Raw genomic sequence first — 16,535 nt, forward strand, 5'->3', positions numbered from 1 at the left:
TATCATATGGATTAATCAATAACTCATCAAGATTTCAGCCAAATTGAGAGTGTTTGTGTTTTCTTTGATCTTTCTTTGGTTGTCTTTGATCCGATGTTAGTGGTCCGGCTGACTTGAGCTCTAGCTTGATCCTCCTTTGGTGTGTAGTTCTTAGATGACGGTTTTCTTGGAGTTGGCTTCTGTAGCGTGTGTTTTTTTTCTTATAGCTTTCTCGTCTTATATTTGTATTTTTTTATTTCTTCGTTGTAACGTTTTGTATATTTTGTGTCAACCGTCTCCTCATTTGTATTTTGTTTGAGATATTTACCCCTTATTATTTATATTAATTCTCCTTTAAAAAAAACTATGATAACAATAATAAAAATTACGTGAACACCTTCCTAAGTATCATAAAGTGCAAATACACCATGTTCATCTACTTAAGAGACATTTAATAATTATTTTATTTTTTTAAATAATATAATAATTCTACTATTATAAATGGTTTTATATAACCCAATAAATGCTAAAAACTATTTAATTATTTTTAGAAGAGCATACAATTTACACACTATAAGAAGAATCAAAACATATTGTCTTTTCTAACTTTGCAAAAAGAAAAAACATGGCTAAAATTCACATGTTTATTTATGCCATGATAATATTTCTTTCTCTATCTCTTGTTGCAGCAGTACTCCGTAAGACTTATTTTTTATACTTTTCAAAATTCTTTATTTATGTTTAAGTAATATAATTGTATTCTCACTATTTTAATTGCAGCACTTGAACGTGAATGTAACATTGATGAAGATTGTACAAAGGTGGTTGAATATCCTTTGGTTATGAGGTGCATTGGTTACAAATGTGTAGTTCTTTTAACTAATAATCATGGTAGTAAATATTTGTAGTAAATGGATACTAATAAATAATCTCTTCTACAAGAAAAATATTTGTAATAAATGGATACTAATAATTGTTATTTTTACTTATATTTTATTTTCTAATTTTATAAACCTCAAAGATATCTTAGACTGTCTTCTCTTCTCTTAATATTTTAGACACCATTATAAACTCTAACCAACTTAGAGATATTGCATTTGTAACTATTAGATTTAATTATTAGATTTAATTCATATTTAAGTTTGTTAGATATTAGATTTAAATATTAGATTTGATTCATATTTAAGTTTGTTAGATATTAGATTTAAATATTAGATTTGATTCAAATTTAAGTTTGTTAGAGGCTTATAAATAGGGTGTCAATCATTGTAACTTTTAATCCTTTTTGTAGCCATCACTCTCTGAATAAGAATATTTCCATTCATCATATATTCTACCTTTGCACCAACAATTGGTATCTAGAGCTCCGGTTCGGATTCATTGGGAAACACGGGAAACACGAGTGAACGTGAGGTCTTGTGTGTTTGGTTTTGATTCTTAGATTCGTGTTGAATCTTGAACAAAATCTGATCAGAATTTTAATTCTGTGGGTTGGGAAACACTGTGTGAGAAATCTGAGTGTACTGTGCAAGGTAGAAAGATGAACGGAAACGGCAACATGAACACCAAACTTCCAGTATTTGACGGTAAAAACTGGAATCGTTGGATGATCCAAATGCGTGTACTGTTCGGTGCTCAAGATGTTCTAGATCTTGTCACTGATGGTTATGTTCCGGTAGCAGCAGATGCGACGGATGAACAGAAAAACGCGCAGAAGGAAGTAAGGAAGAAGGATCAGAAAGCATTGTTCTTCATTCATCAATGTGTTGATGTAAATGTGTTTGAGAAGATTGCAGATTCAACGACAGCAAAGGCTGCGTGGGACACACTGGTTAGATGTTATGGTGGTGACGCATCAGTGAAGAAGGTGAAGCTTCAGTCCTTGAGAAAGCAATATGAGAATCTCAACATGAAGAATAATGAGAAAGTTTCTGAATACATCTCCAGAGTGATTCTGATCACTAATGAGATGAAAGCGTGTGGAGAAACTCTTTCTGAAGAAACAATCATGGAGAAGGTATTGAGATCCCTTACCTCTCAATTTGATTACATTGTGGTAGCAATAGAACATTCCAAAGATCTGAGCACCATGAGAATTGAAGAGCTGCAGAGCAGTCTAGAAGCGCAAGAGTTGCGTTTGACTGAGAGAACTTCTGAAAGGGAAGTAGAGCAGCAGGCTCTGAAAGCAACTTCTGATAGGAGGTATCAGAAGCAGTCAGAAGCCAGGAGAAGATCTGATGGTGGTCAGAAGTCAGAAAGCTCAACCTCTGATAGACAAAAGAATGTTCAGAAGGGAAAAGAGAAGTATGACAAGAAGAAAATCCAATGTTACTGCTGTAAGAAGTTTGGTCACTTTGCTAGAGACTGTTGGTCAAACAAGGAGAGAAAATCAGAAGAAGCAAATATAGCCAGAAGTTCTGATGACGAATCTGTGCTATTGATGGCCTCTGAATCTGGTGATATGGATCTGATAGACTGGTGGTATATGGACACTGGCTGTTCAAATCATCTTACTGGAAACAAGAAATGGCTGGTTGACTTTGACTCTGAAAAGAGGACAAAGATCAGATGTGCTGATGACAAATATCTTAATGCAGAAGGTATGGGAAATGTCAGAGTGACTCTGAACAATGGGAAAACAACATTGATTCAGAACGTGTGGTATGTACCTGGCATCAGAAGCAATCTGATGAGTGTGGGACAATTAATTGAGAAAGGTTTTTCAGTTACCATGAAGGACAATCTTCTGAAGCTGTATGACTGCAATCAGAAGTTGATTATGGAGTCAGAACAGGGAAGGAATAGAACATTCAAGGTGAATGTCAGAACTGCAGACTCAGAATGTCTTAGTGCAACAAGTGCTGAGAAGGAGAGTGAGCTGTGGCACAGAAGATTTGGTCATTTGAATTTCAGAAGCTTAAAACATCTGAATTCAAAGAAGTTGGTACATGGAATTCCTGCAATTAAGAAGCCTGAAAAGTCATGCAAAGTTTGCATGGAAGGAAAACAACCACGATTGCCATTTGCATCAGAAACTGCTCCAAGAGCAAAACATGCCTTGGGAGTTGTACATTCTGATGTGTGTGGTCCATTTCCAGTAGCATCGATTGGAGGGAATAAATACTTTGTGTTATTTGTTGATGAATTCACAAGAATGACATGGGTATCCCTTATTAAGTTTAAACACGAGGTGTTTGATGAATTCAAGAAGTTCAGAATGAAGGCTGAGAATCAGAGTGGTCAGAAGTTGAAGATTCTTAGAACTGACGGTGGAGGTGAGTATAACTCCAAAGAATTCCAGAAATTCTGTGAGGAGAATGGAATTGAGCATGAGGTTACTGCTCCTTATACCCCTCAACACAATGGTCTTGCTGAAAGAAGAAACCGCACTTTGCTTGATATGGTGAGAAGCATGCTAAAGGAGAAGAAACTTCCTCAGAAGCTCTGGGGAGAAGCTGTTGCCACTGCAACGTATGTACTCAACCGATGTCCTACGAAGAAGTTGAAGGAAATAGTTCCAATACAGAAGTGGACTGGAGATAAGCAAAGTGTTAGTCATCTGAAGGTGTTTGGTTCTGTTTGCTATAAACATGTTCCAGAAGCCAGAAGACAGAAGCTGGATGATAGAAGCAAAGTGATGATTCTGATAGGGTACCACAGTACAGGTGCATACAAGCTCTATTGTCCAGAAACCAATAAAATTGAATTCAGCAGAGATGTGATTGTGAAGGAATCAGAAGTTTGGAATTGGGATAAGTCTCAATCTGATTCTGATGTTAGAACTTCTGAAGAAAGGTCAGAGTTAAGAACTTCTGAAGTTGGAGTAAATTGTGACGTTGATTCTGATTCTGATAGTGATTCTGACTCTGGAGAAGACTCAGAAGATGAAGGTGACTCTGATGATCCAGACTCTGATGACCCAGACTCTGATGGTAATCCAGATTCTGGTGGCAATTTAGACTCTGGAAATATGCCAGACCCTGAAGATGGTCAAAGCTCTGGAGGAAGTCAACCATCTGAAGCTCAAGACTCTGAACAAGTTCAGAGACCACAAAGAATCAGAAACATCCCCAGAAGATATGCAGAATTTGATATGCTGCAAGACACTGAAGTAGACTCTGAAGGAGAAGTTATTCAGTGTGCCATGTTAGTAGACTCTGAACCCATAAGTACAGAAGAGGCTCTTAAGCAGAAGCTCTGGCTGAAGGCCATGAAAGAAGAACTTGATGCTATAGAGAGAAACAAGACTTGGAAGCTGACAGAACTTCCAAAAGACAAGAAAGCCATCAGCGTCAGATGGGTTTTCAAGCAGAAGTTAAAGCCAGATGGTTCAATTGGCAAACATAAAGCAAGGTTGGTAGCCAGAGGATTTCTACAGAAACCTGGGTTGGATTACTCTGAAGTGTTTGCACCTGTAGCAAGACATGAAACAATCAGAATGGTGATTGCAATAGCTGCTAACAGGAATTGGCCTCTGATGCATTTAGATGTAAAATCTGCATTTCTGAACGGTCCATTAGAAGAAGAAGTTTACGTGTCACAACCTCCTGGATTTGTGAAAAAGAATCAGGAAGGGATGATGTACAGATTATACAAAGCTCTATATGGATTGAAACAAGCGCCCAGAGCTTGGAATAAGAAGATTGATTCATTTTTCAAGAAGCAAGGCTTTCAGAAATGTGAGATGGAGTACGGTGTCTATGTTCAGCATACTTCTGAAGGAAATATGACTCTGGTATGTTTATATGTTGATGATATACTGCTGACTGGAAGTTCTGAACAGGAGATAGCCAAGTTCAAGAAAGTTCTGATGAATGAATTCGAAATGACTGATCTAGGCAAAATGACATACTTTCTAGGGATGGAGTTCAGATACTCTGAGAAAGGTATTATTTTGCATCAGCTCAAGTATGAATTAGAACTTCTGAAGAGATTTGATCTGAAGAATTGTAAGATTGCTGTTACTGCATGCCAAGCTGTGTGGATTCTGAATCTATTGCAGGATCTGAAGATTAAAGTAAACAAACCTCTGAAGCTGATGATTGACAACAAGTCTGCAATCAATCTTGCCAGAAACCCAGTGTTGCATGGGAGAAGCAAGCACATTGAGACCAAGTATCATTTTCTGAGACATCAAGTTCAGAGGGGAGTGTTAGAAGTTGTACACTGTAGCACTCAGAAGCAGTTGGCAGATGTTCTGACGAAAGCTATCAAGACTGATCAATTTCTCAGATTAAGGGATGGAATTGGTGTTACAAGTTTTGATGGAATATGAATTAAGGGATGGTATTAGATTTAATTATTAGATTTAATTCATATTTAAGTTTGTTAGATATTAGATTTAAATATTAGATTTGATTCATATTTAAGTTTGTTAGATATTAGATTTAAATATTAGATTTGATTCAAATTTAAGTTTGTTAGAGGCTTATAAATAGGGTGTCAATCATTGTAACTTTTAATCCTTTTTGTAGCCATCACTCTCTGAATAAGAATATTTCCATTCATCATATATTCTACCTTTGCACCAACAGTAACCCCATTTTCTATAAAAATATCTTAGATCAAAGGGAAGATAATTGAAATATTCATAATTTATGATTTAAAAAGTTGTCTTCTACTTCAACTGTAGTGTCTTAGATCAAAGTGAAGATAATTGAAATATTCATAATCAAAATAACGTTGATCCAAACGCTATGAAACTTCTTTCTTTGCCTTTGGCTCAAATCAAGCCGGTATGAGAAAAGATTAATATATATATATATATATATATATATATATATATATATATATATATATATATATATATATATATATATATATATATATATATATATATATATATATATATATATTGGTAGGATCAATTAATCTTTTCTTTTATATAAAAAATATGCTTACTACTATAATGAAGGGCGTCATGAAAATTTTATATTTTACATCTTAGTTATAAAAAAAACTACAGATATTGTGTAAAGTTAATGGGTTCAATCCTCATGGAGACCCTTCTGAAATTTTGAAATGGCGAAAATACATGTCCTTTCGGTTTTAACATTTTATCGACGAATATACCACATTTTCACCTCTGTTATGTTGGAATTACACCAAAAATTTGAAGAATTCTGAAGCAATCTTGATGAATAAGAATCAATCTTTCTGATTGATTATTCCCATTGTTCTTCACTCTTCACTTGAGTGAATCAATCAATCTCGGTTGCAAAATGATTCCACTGCATAATCGATAGTGAGAGAAGAAAGAAAAATTGAATTGGGGGGGAGGGGAGAAAAGGAAATTAGGGTTTCTACAAAAAATTGGGGAAGAAGAAGAGTTGTGAATCTGGCAGAGAAACTTGTGCTCTTTACTTTGTAATCTGCAAATATGTTTCACTATGCAACTGCATTATAAACAATGATACGGTACCTCCCTATTTATAGGTTGAGATTGCTTGCACACCAAGAAATCTCCAACAAACCTAACTAACTCAGCTAAAATGAACAAAATAAAGCTAAGTCTTAAGTTTCTATCGAAGACACACTTCTTCGACATTTCGACAACTATACAATTCGACACTCAGAGCATTTCGACAACAACAGACTATGTTGAAACAATGCTTTGACACAAAGAATTACATTCTCAACACACCACCTAATTCATTATGTCTAAGCTATCTACTTTTATTATAGATCTTAATTTCTTGAACACTTTGACCTACATTCCTTTTGTCATGATGTCTGCAATCTGATTTTCAGTTCTGCAGTGTTCCAAGTTCAACTTCCCATTTTTTACTTCTCTCAAAGATAATAAAACCTCATTTTGACGTGCTTACTTCTTCCATGTTCTATCAGATTATTCGCCAGATTGATAGCAGACATGTTATCAATTTTTTGTGGTAATTTCTCCTTGATCCTACCCTCTAATCTCTTCGACCAAATTCACCATCCATGTTGCTTGGCATGCATATAGAGAAACAACTATGTACTCTGCTTCACACAATGATGGTACCACAATTGGTTCCTTTCTTGAGCTCCAAGCAACTGGTGCACCACCTAGCATAAACATATAACCACTGTGGATTTTCTATCCTCAACATCACTACACCAACTTGAGTTGGTATAACCCACTAGCTTGCATTCATTTTCTTCATCAGCTACAGAAAACAAAATGCCATAGTCGAGAGTTCCTTTCAGATACCTTAGTATCTTCTTCGTCGCTGCTAGATGTGATGCCTTTGGCTTCTGCATGAATCTACCTACCATACCTACACTATATGCTAGACCAGGCCTTGTATGACAAAGTTATCTTAATGAACCAATAAGCCTTATGTACTGTGTTGGGTCGATATCATCTTCATCTAAGTTTTTTGACAGTTGTAGTCTTGGTTCAGCAGGCGTCGAAGTCCAGTTGTAGTCTTCCATCTCAAATCTCTTGACTATCTTACGTGCATGACCTATTTGATACATCATCAAGCCTCTACTGCTCTTGTAAAATTTGATACCAATGAAGTATGAAATGTTGCCCATATCATACATTTTGAATTCCTTGCTAAGATCACCTTTGAAGTATTCGTTCTCTTTCTTGCAACTACTTATTATTAACAAGACATCGACATAAAGACACAGTATAAGCAATTCACTCTTGCTTCTTCTTACATATACTCCATACTTAGTTGTGAACTTTACAAATTCATTCTCCCTTAGAAATCTATCTATCTTCTTATTCCAAGCTCTCGGAGCTTGCTTAAGTCCATACATAGCTTTATGCAACCTGTATACCTTATTTTCTTCCCCTTGTTTCACAAATCCAGCTAGTTGTGTGACATAAACTTCTTCATCTATGGGGTCAATAAGAAATGTACATTTCACACCCATCTGACACATATACCAGTTGTTAATGTTTTCTAGACCAACAACCAACCTGATTATTTCGATCCTAGCAATAGGTGCAAAAGCTTCGTCGAAGTCGATTCCTTCTTTTTGAAGAAATCCTTTCACCACAAGTTTTGCCTTGTGTCGAGTTACTCTTCCTTTGGAATTCAACTTCGCCTTATATATCCACATCACATTGATTGCATTCTTGCCTTGAGGCAGTTTGACAAGTTACCAAGTGTTGTTGACTTCTATAGATTTAAGTTCCCCATTCATCGCTTTCATCCATGTTGAATCCTTCAATGCCTCAGCTGTATTGACTGGTTCGACATCTACATAGATATCATAGTGTACCAACTCAGCTTCATTATTTACCATATCATCTCATGTATCACACATTATTTCAACCTTGCAGGCACGTGTCTTGTTCTTTGAGACCTTCTTGTACTTGCTTAACCTCTAACTTCTTCTTGTCAAACTCTCTTTCAACTTCACTTGCTGGTTCTTCACATAAGATTCTCACTATATATATATATATATATATATATATATATATATATATATATAGAGAGAGAGAGAGAGAGAGAGAGAGAGAGATAGAGAGAGAGATAGATAGATAGATAGAGAGAGAGAGAGAGAGAGAGAGAAAATACTAACCCGTTCGTGTCAAACTTGCAAACCAATAACTACTGGGTAAAGCTACGGTTTATTTCTATGGAGATGATCGAGACAATTGTTGGTGAACTGTCGAGTTGAGTCACTACGACCTTCATACACAGAGATGAGCGAAGAAGGGAAATATTCATATGATTGGGTTTTGGTGTTTGGTTTATATGTCTCCATACACTCGTGTGATTAGGTTCCCGAGACGGTTTTCGTTGGTCGAGTTAGTGAATGGGTTTTGTTCCATTCGATGCCTTCGTCGTGCGAGTGCGTTCTAGAGAGGCAAGAGTTGTTATGGAGAGGTTTTAGATGATTTTGTGTGCGAATGAAGTTTGGAAAGAGTTTCCATGTCGTGTGGTTTTGGAAAGGTGAAAGGTTTTGAGAATGTATTCTTCGTGTGAGTTTTGAGGGTATTAAGTAATTTAGGTTAATTAATTAGTACAGTATGTTACGAGTTTCAAAATTTACACACTTTAATAATTATAGTTTTTCTATTATAAAAGGGTGAAAATATAAACTGACATTTTATTATTTTGTTGGCTTTTAAAAATTTACACATTTTAATATAACAGACTTGATGATTAATATTCTTTCAATTTTACACTTGTTTTTAAAAAATATGATGTCTATTGTTATTGTTATGTGTTAAAACTCACAATGAAATTTTATTTACAAAATTGGCACAATATTGATTATTTACATCCGTTTTTAGTACAACGAGTGTAAACTCTCCAATTATATTCTTCTTTTTCACTAGTGTTAGCAAGAGAATTTATACTTCTTCGCTTTGATAATTTTTCAGTTTATATTACCTTTCATTGTGGTATTTTTGTTTTATTTCAGAATTGCTACATCTGCCTATATTATTGTGCAATTTTTTAAACTTTCATCTCAAGAGTCTTTCATAGGATCCTATGAACTATGTTCTTTTACGACGTCCACATAAGTATGTCTAAAAAAATGACTATAGAGTAATTTTCTCTCTACATCTGATTCATTATAGAGTAGTTTTTGAAGCCTATTTTGTTGAGGATGTAACAAGTTTAAGTAGTGTGAGTAATAATCCCGCATTGGTGGAAAGTATTGAGACTTGAACATTTATAAGTGAGACACCCCCCCCCCTCCACCACTTATCACCTGAAGATTTTAGGTGAATATGTGGTGCGTCTATTACAAAGGTGTTTCTCTAAAAGAATAAGTCCCACGATGTTCCATGTTTCCTGGTGAAAAACTCCCCCCAACACATGGTATCAGAGCCTAGTTCGAGAAAGGGACTGACTTACTTGTATCGAAAGTCAATGGTGTCATAAGGGTGGTGAGTAAGAAACATTCCGTTGAAGATTTTCAACAACGCCACAAGGATGGTGAGTAAGAAACGTTTCACGCGGTACAAGAATTTGTGGAAGTAAGAAGAGCTTCCACTTGAGGGGGTGCATTGTGAACTCACACTTAAGAGAGAATGTTGAGAATATAACAAGTGTGAGTAATAGTCCCACATTGGTTGGAAATATGGTGACTTGAGTATTTATAAATGAGGGAATCCACTAATATATCACCTTAAGGTTTTAGGTGAGTATGTGGTGTGTCTCTCACAAATGTGTTGCTCTAAAAGAAGAAGTCTCACAATGTTCAATGTTCCCTAGTGAAAAAATCCTCCAACACATAATGCCACAAGCAACCACAAGATTAGTGTAACAAAGGTGGATTAATTTTGGATATGGAGAGTGAAATAAGAGAATTGAGAGAGAGGGAGAGATAAGAGAGAAAGAGCGAGCGAGAGAGAAAGAGAAAGATAATATATTTTCATTAACCAGGGTGAAAGTGCACCCTAAACACTTTATATGAGTTACAAATCAATTGGGATACAATTTGACAAAGTACAATAACAGAAAATACAAAAACTAGGGCTTGTAACTCGTTGCATCAAAACGTGTAATCGGTTACACCTGACATTGAATAAAACATAAATTAATTCAACTTCAGTGGTAATCGGTTACACCATTTTAGGTAATTGGTTACACCTTCGAAAATAAGATTTTTTTGCTACTTTAATGGATATCATACCTTATTGTAACCGGTTATAACACTTTAATTACTCTTTAAACTTCAATACACCACCTTAATTTAAGTGTTGCAAGTCTACCATGCCCATGCTCATCTTCAACCTCTTGAATACATCATTTGTGACTCCTTTAATCAGCAAATCAGCAACTTAGTCTTCACTTCTGCAATATCCCAATTGTAACCTTCCTTCACTAATAAGTTCCCTCAAATAGTGAAACCTCGTTTCTATGTGCTTCGTCCTCCCATTTTTAATTGGGTTCTTAGCAAGATTAATCGCAGAAACATTGTCAACTAAGAGTGTGACAGCCTCACCCTCACTGCTGCCCGACTCCTCCAATAGATTCATAAGCCATACGGCTTGGCACGCACATAACGAAGCGGCAATATACTTGGCCTCACAAGATGAGATTCCAAACTACCGAGTCCTTCTTCAAACACCATGAGATTGGTGTTGCACCGAACATAAAAATGTATCGAGCTGTAGATTTTTGATCATCTTTATCTTCGCACTAGTTAGAATTGGTAAAGTCGAGCAAATTTCATTTTCATCCCGTATCCGCTGTAGGAATGAGAATTCCGCAGCCAACAAAACCTTTGACATAGCGTGGGATTCTCTTGGTTGCTTCCAAGTGAGACACATTTGGTCTCTCCATGAATCTACTCATAATACTGACACTAAACACCAAGTCTGGTCGTATATTGCACAAGTAACACAAGAATCCAATCAACCTCCTATATTGAGTTGGATTAACATCTTTCTCATCCTCTTTCTTAGACAATTACAACCTTGGTTCAGCTGGAGAAATGGTAGTATTGCAATGCTCCATTTCACACTTTTTTAATATCGCAATAGCATATCTCCTTTGGTGCATGAGAAGTCCCATTTTGGACTTGTAAGACTCAATGCCAAGAAAATAAGTCATGATACCAAGGTCCGTCATCTCAAATTCTTCCATAAGTCCACTCTTGAACTTTGAAACACACTCACTGTTGCTGCCCATGATCAATAAATCATCCATATATAAACAAAAAATGATTGAGATTTCACTTGCATTCGTCTTCACTTATACTCCATTCTTCGATACACATTTCTTGAAGCCAATATCCTTTAGGAAACCATAAATTATTTTATTACAAGCTCTTGGATCTTGCTTCAAACCATATAGCGCTTTCCTTAACTTGTAGAATTTTAGCTCTTGGTCTTTCACAACAAAACCAGGGGGATGTTCTACATATACCTTCTCTTCAAGTGGTCCATTTAAAACACGGATTTAAAATCCATTTGATAGATAGGCCAATTATGGTTATTTTTAATACCAACGACAAGCCTAATGGTTTCAATCCTAGCAACCAGTGCAAATACATCCTCGAAGTCTATGCCTTCTCTTTTCAAAAATACATTAGCCACCAATCGAGCCTTATGTTTGATTATCTCACCCTTGGGATTTTCCTTCACTTTGAACACCCACTTCACACCAATTCGCTTCTTTCCTTTTGGTAGATAAATTAACTCCCAAGTATTGTTCTTCTCAATGGATTTCAATTCCTCTTTCATAGCAACAATCCATTTTGGATCACTTAAGGCCTCTTCCGTATTAACGAGTTTAAATTCGGCCATAAGTGAAAATGGACAAAATCCCCATCATCGTTGACTTCATTGTTACTGAACATCTCACAATCTTGGAGTCTCTAAGTCAAACCCCTTTTCCTTGTTGACCTTCTGACATTTCCTTCACTTCGGGCTTCGACGACATGATGTTCTATTCTTTCTCCTTCCTTAGAATCTAGAATTTTGAACCTGTAATCGGTTACAGCCGGTTATAATCTACTAGTAACCAGTTATTCCTTGCTACACCTGATTCATTTCATCGACAACTATGTTCTGATTGATCATAATCCTCTTGTTCACAGCATCAAACATTTTGTAACAACTGGTAGAGTGATATTCAACAAGTATCATCACCTCTCCCTTGTCATCCAACTTCTTTCTAAGTTGACCTGGAACATGTCGGTATGCAATGGAACCAAAAACTCTCAAATGGTTCAGATTTGGCTTGACCCCGACCATGCTTCCTTTGGTGTTACATTTTCAGCTTCTTTTTAGGGCACTTATTCAACAAATAGGCAGTTGTGGATACCGCTTCTCCCCATAGCTCCTTCGGAAAGTTCTCCCCCTTTAACATACTTGTCACCATGTTCATGAACGATCGATTCTTCCTTTTGGACACACCATTTAATTTTGGTGTATAGGGTGGTACTACCTCATGTGCAATCCCTTCTTGATCACAAAAACTCCCAAAGTCATTTGAGACATATTCTCATCCACCATCCATTTTGAGCATTTTGAGCTTGTGACCACTTTGCCTCTCAATCACGAACTTAAACTTCTTAAACACTTTGAATACCTCATCTTTTCTACTATGATCATCAATAAATGTTACAAAGTATTTATTGCTACCAATGGAATTTACTTGCATCGGTCCATACACATTTGAATACACCACCTCAAGGTAATTATTGGTTCTCCGGTCTACATCATTTATGAATTTCCCTTTATGTTTCTTATCTTGCACACATTCTTCACAAATTACAGCTGGTATGTTGATCGATGGCAGCTCTATTACCATTTTGTTTCTTTGCAAATCTTTGAGATGTCGAAAATTGAGATGCCTAAGACGATAATGTCACATCCACACTTCACGACTTGCTGCAGTAGCAAGACATCTGTGCTCCATAACCTTCAACTCAACCTTGAAGGTTCTATTGGCAGCCATATGCACTTTAAGGACAAAAACTCCATTTGCATCCAAAATGCACAACCCCTTGTTTTCCATGAGAATCTTGTAACCTTATCAACTAATTGGCCATTACTTAGAAGGTTACATTTGATTCCCGGAATATACAAGACATCATTGATCAAGGAATGTCCACCATCCCTCCTCATGATCAAAACATCACTGATACCATCGACCATTAGAGTGGTGTCATCCACGAACTTTACTTTGTTCTCCATGACACGATTGATTTTGACAAACCAATCCTTTCTTCCCGTCATATGAGTTAAACAACCCGAGTCCAAATACCACTCCTCACTGTATTGAACTCCTTTCAAACTCATCATGGCGTCTTCCTCTTCACACAATCGGTCAATCATATCATTCAACCGACCATAACATAATTTTTCAGCATTCTTTGAGATGTTGAAGCTTCTGTCCCGCAGTTGTTTGCTGCTACAATTGGCTTTCGTGATCATGACCAAGAGTGTATTCTCTTCATCAAACTCTTTTCTTGCAACCATGGCTTAATCTCTTTGAGATTCCTTCTTGTTTGCATTGCATTCTTTCGTAAAATGACCGAGCCGTTGACACTTGTAGCATTGCTCCCTGCTCTTGTCAAATGTCTTCCTTTCACCTCTAAAACTGTATTGACCCCCATGTTTATTGTAGCTTCTCTCACCCCTTTGACAAGTCAAATTCTTTGAATTTTGAGATTCTTTTCAGCTAAAATTTTGAAAATCCCCTTTGTTCTTCATGGACCATTTTCCTTTAGATCTCTTGTCCTTCTCATTGAAACGAGCTTGCAAATCCATCTCCGTCTTTGCCTTATCATTATTCCTTTCCTCCATCCTTTGCTCATGAGCCTCAAGAGAACTTTGTAGCTCTTCTTTGCTCATCATCGCAAGATCCTTTGACTCTTCAATCGCCATAACTATCTTGTCGAATCTTGGTGTTAAAGAACACGACATTTTAGCGACAACATACTGCTTCGTAATGGTTTCTCTGCATGCCTTCACTTGGTTCACCAACCGAGTGATTCTCATTGTGAAATCGTTGATTGTCTCCTTCTCCTCCATTTGAATCAATTCTAGCTGAAGTTTGTGAGTTTGTAACCTCGCCACCTTTGCCTTGTCATCCCCTGTATAAGCTTTCTCTAAGATCTCCCATGCTTGCTTCGATGATTCACAATCACCAACTTTCTCAAATTTGTCGCTATCAACACATTAATGAATCAAGAACATCGCTTTGTAATCTTCTTCTTATCTTCTTTATGTGTTGCTTGCTGCACTTTAGTAGCATTATGAACAAGAGGAGTAACAATATTCTTGATCGTCTCAAGAACATCTTGGTAGTGAAACAACACTTTCATTTGCTTGCACCATTTGTCGCAGTTCTTCGCATCAATAATGGGTAAATTTAGAGGAATTCTTTCATTGGAAGCTGAATTAATGTTGCACACTAGATGTTTGTGGATCTGAACCAGAGTCTTCATGCCAAATATTAGAACAAGCAACCACAAGATTGGTAAAACAAAGGTGGAGTAATTTTGGATTTGGAGAGTGAAAGAGGAGAATTGAAAGATAGAGAGAGTATTGAGGGTGAGATGCTATATTTTTATTAACTAGGGTGAGAGTGCACCCTAAACACTTTATATGAGTTACAAATCAATTGGGATAAAATTTGACCAAGTATAATAACAGAAATACAAAAACTTGAGCTTGTAATCGGTTACAGCAAAATGTGTAACCGGTTACACCTGACAGTCAATAAAATAGAAATTAATTCAGCTTCAGTGGTAATCTGTTACACCATTTTAAGTAACCGGTTACACCTTCGAAAATCAGATATTTCTACTACTGAAAATGCATATCAGGCCTTGCTTTAACTGATAATATGCATGTGGTAATCGATTAGAGCACTTGAATTACTCTTTAAACTTTAACATATTCTAATTTTTTCAAGCATCCTCCCGAATTGATCTTAGTAAATCCAAATAAGATAATATCATAATAAACATATATAAAAACATGTTCCTATCATATACTTATATTATATGTAAAATATATGTTGATAATCATTTGAAAGTGTATGCATCATCAATCATTAGATTATAATTAGTAAACATATAGAGCAGTGTGGACAAAATGGATTTTGAAAGTTGTGACCTATAAAGGGTGTTTTTCTTTCTTCATCATTTTCTAAATGAAATATACACCAAGGCAAAACATGTGGTTTCTATGTGTCATTCAGGTATATATTTACAACTTTGCCATGCTCATGCCATTAAGTTTCTGCACAACTTCTACTTGAAGTAGTTGTTTATCACCTAAGTGAACTTCATGAGCTCCAAAATGTTTGCAATGGATGCAAGCAACACTAGTTAACTTCACTATAAGAAAAACTGTCTTCAGCCACGTGATATAGTGAAGTGAAAATCATGTGGCAAAAAAAGGGAGTTGCGACATGAATATCATGTGGCAATATGTTTTTATTATTAAAAAATTGACACGGCTACATGCACATGGGAAAAACATAAAAAATGTAAACAAAATGTTGTGACGTGTTAATCACGTCGCAACTTTAAAAATAAAATGAAAAAGTAAATATTATCAGGCGTGTACAGAGAAACACATTGGAAAGGCAAATGAAAATTTTAACCAACATGTTGTGACGTGGTAATCACGTCGCAACTTTAAAAGTACAATAAATTAAGAAAAAGAAGTCGGGCGTGCACAGTTACGTGGGGGGAGATTTAAATTTTTTTAAAATTTTAGTTGGAACGTGAAAATCACGCCGCAACATGAAATTCAAAACCTAAAAAAAGATGTTGACTTGATGGGGGACGTTTGACTGACACAGTCATATGACAGTTAGGGTGTTGCAACGTGAATATCACGTGGCAAGGTTGCGACGTAAAATTCACGTCGCTGAATTGGCTTATATAAATTCCACATTTTTCTCTCACGCCCAGACTCAGTTTAATTCTTCATTTTCTATCAATTTATTTCCTCCTCTTCTTCATTTCATCACATTTCATCTTCAAATTTTCCCCTAAATATTATCTTTCTCAAAAGGTATTTTAATATAACTTAACTTTTCATTTTTTATGTGTTAAATATTGTGTTATATTTTAATTGTATTACTAACATTGTTAATTTTTTTCTTCAAGATTCATCAACATATATC

This window comes from Lathyrus oleraceus, chromosome 3 (genome assembly GCF_024323335.1).
Source record: "Lathyrus oleraceus cultivar Zhongwan6 chromosome 3, CAAS_Psat_ZW6_1.0, whole genome shotgun sequence".
In the NCBI taxonomy this organism is placed as follows: Eukaryota; Viridiplantae; Streptophyta; class Magnoliopsida; order Fabales; family Fabaceae; genus Lathyrus; species Lathyrus oleraceus.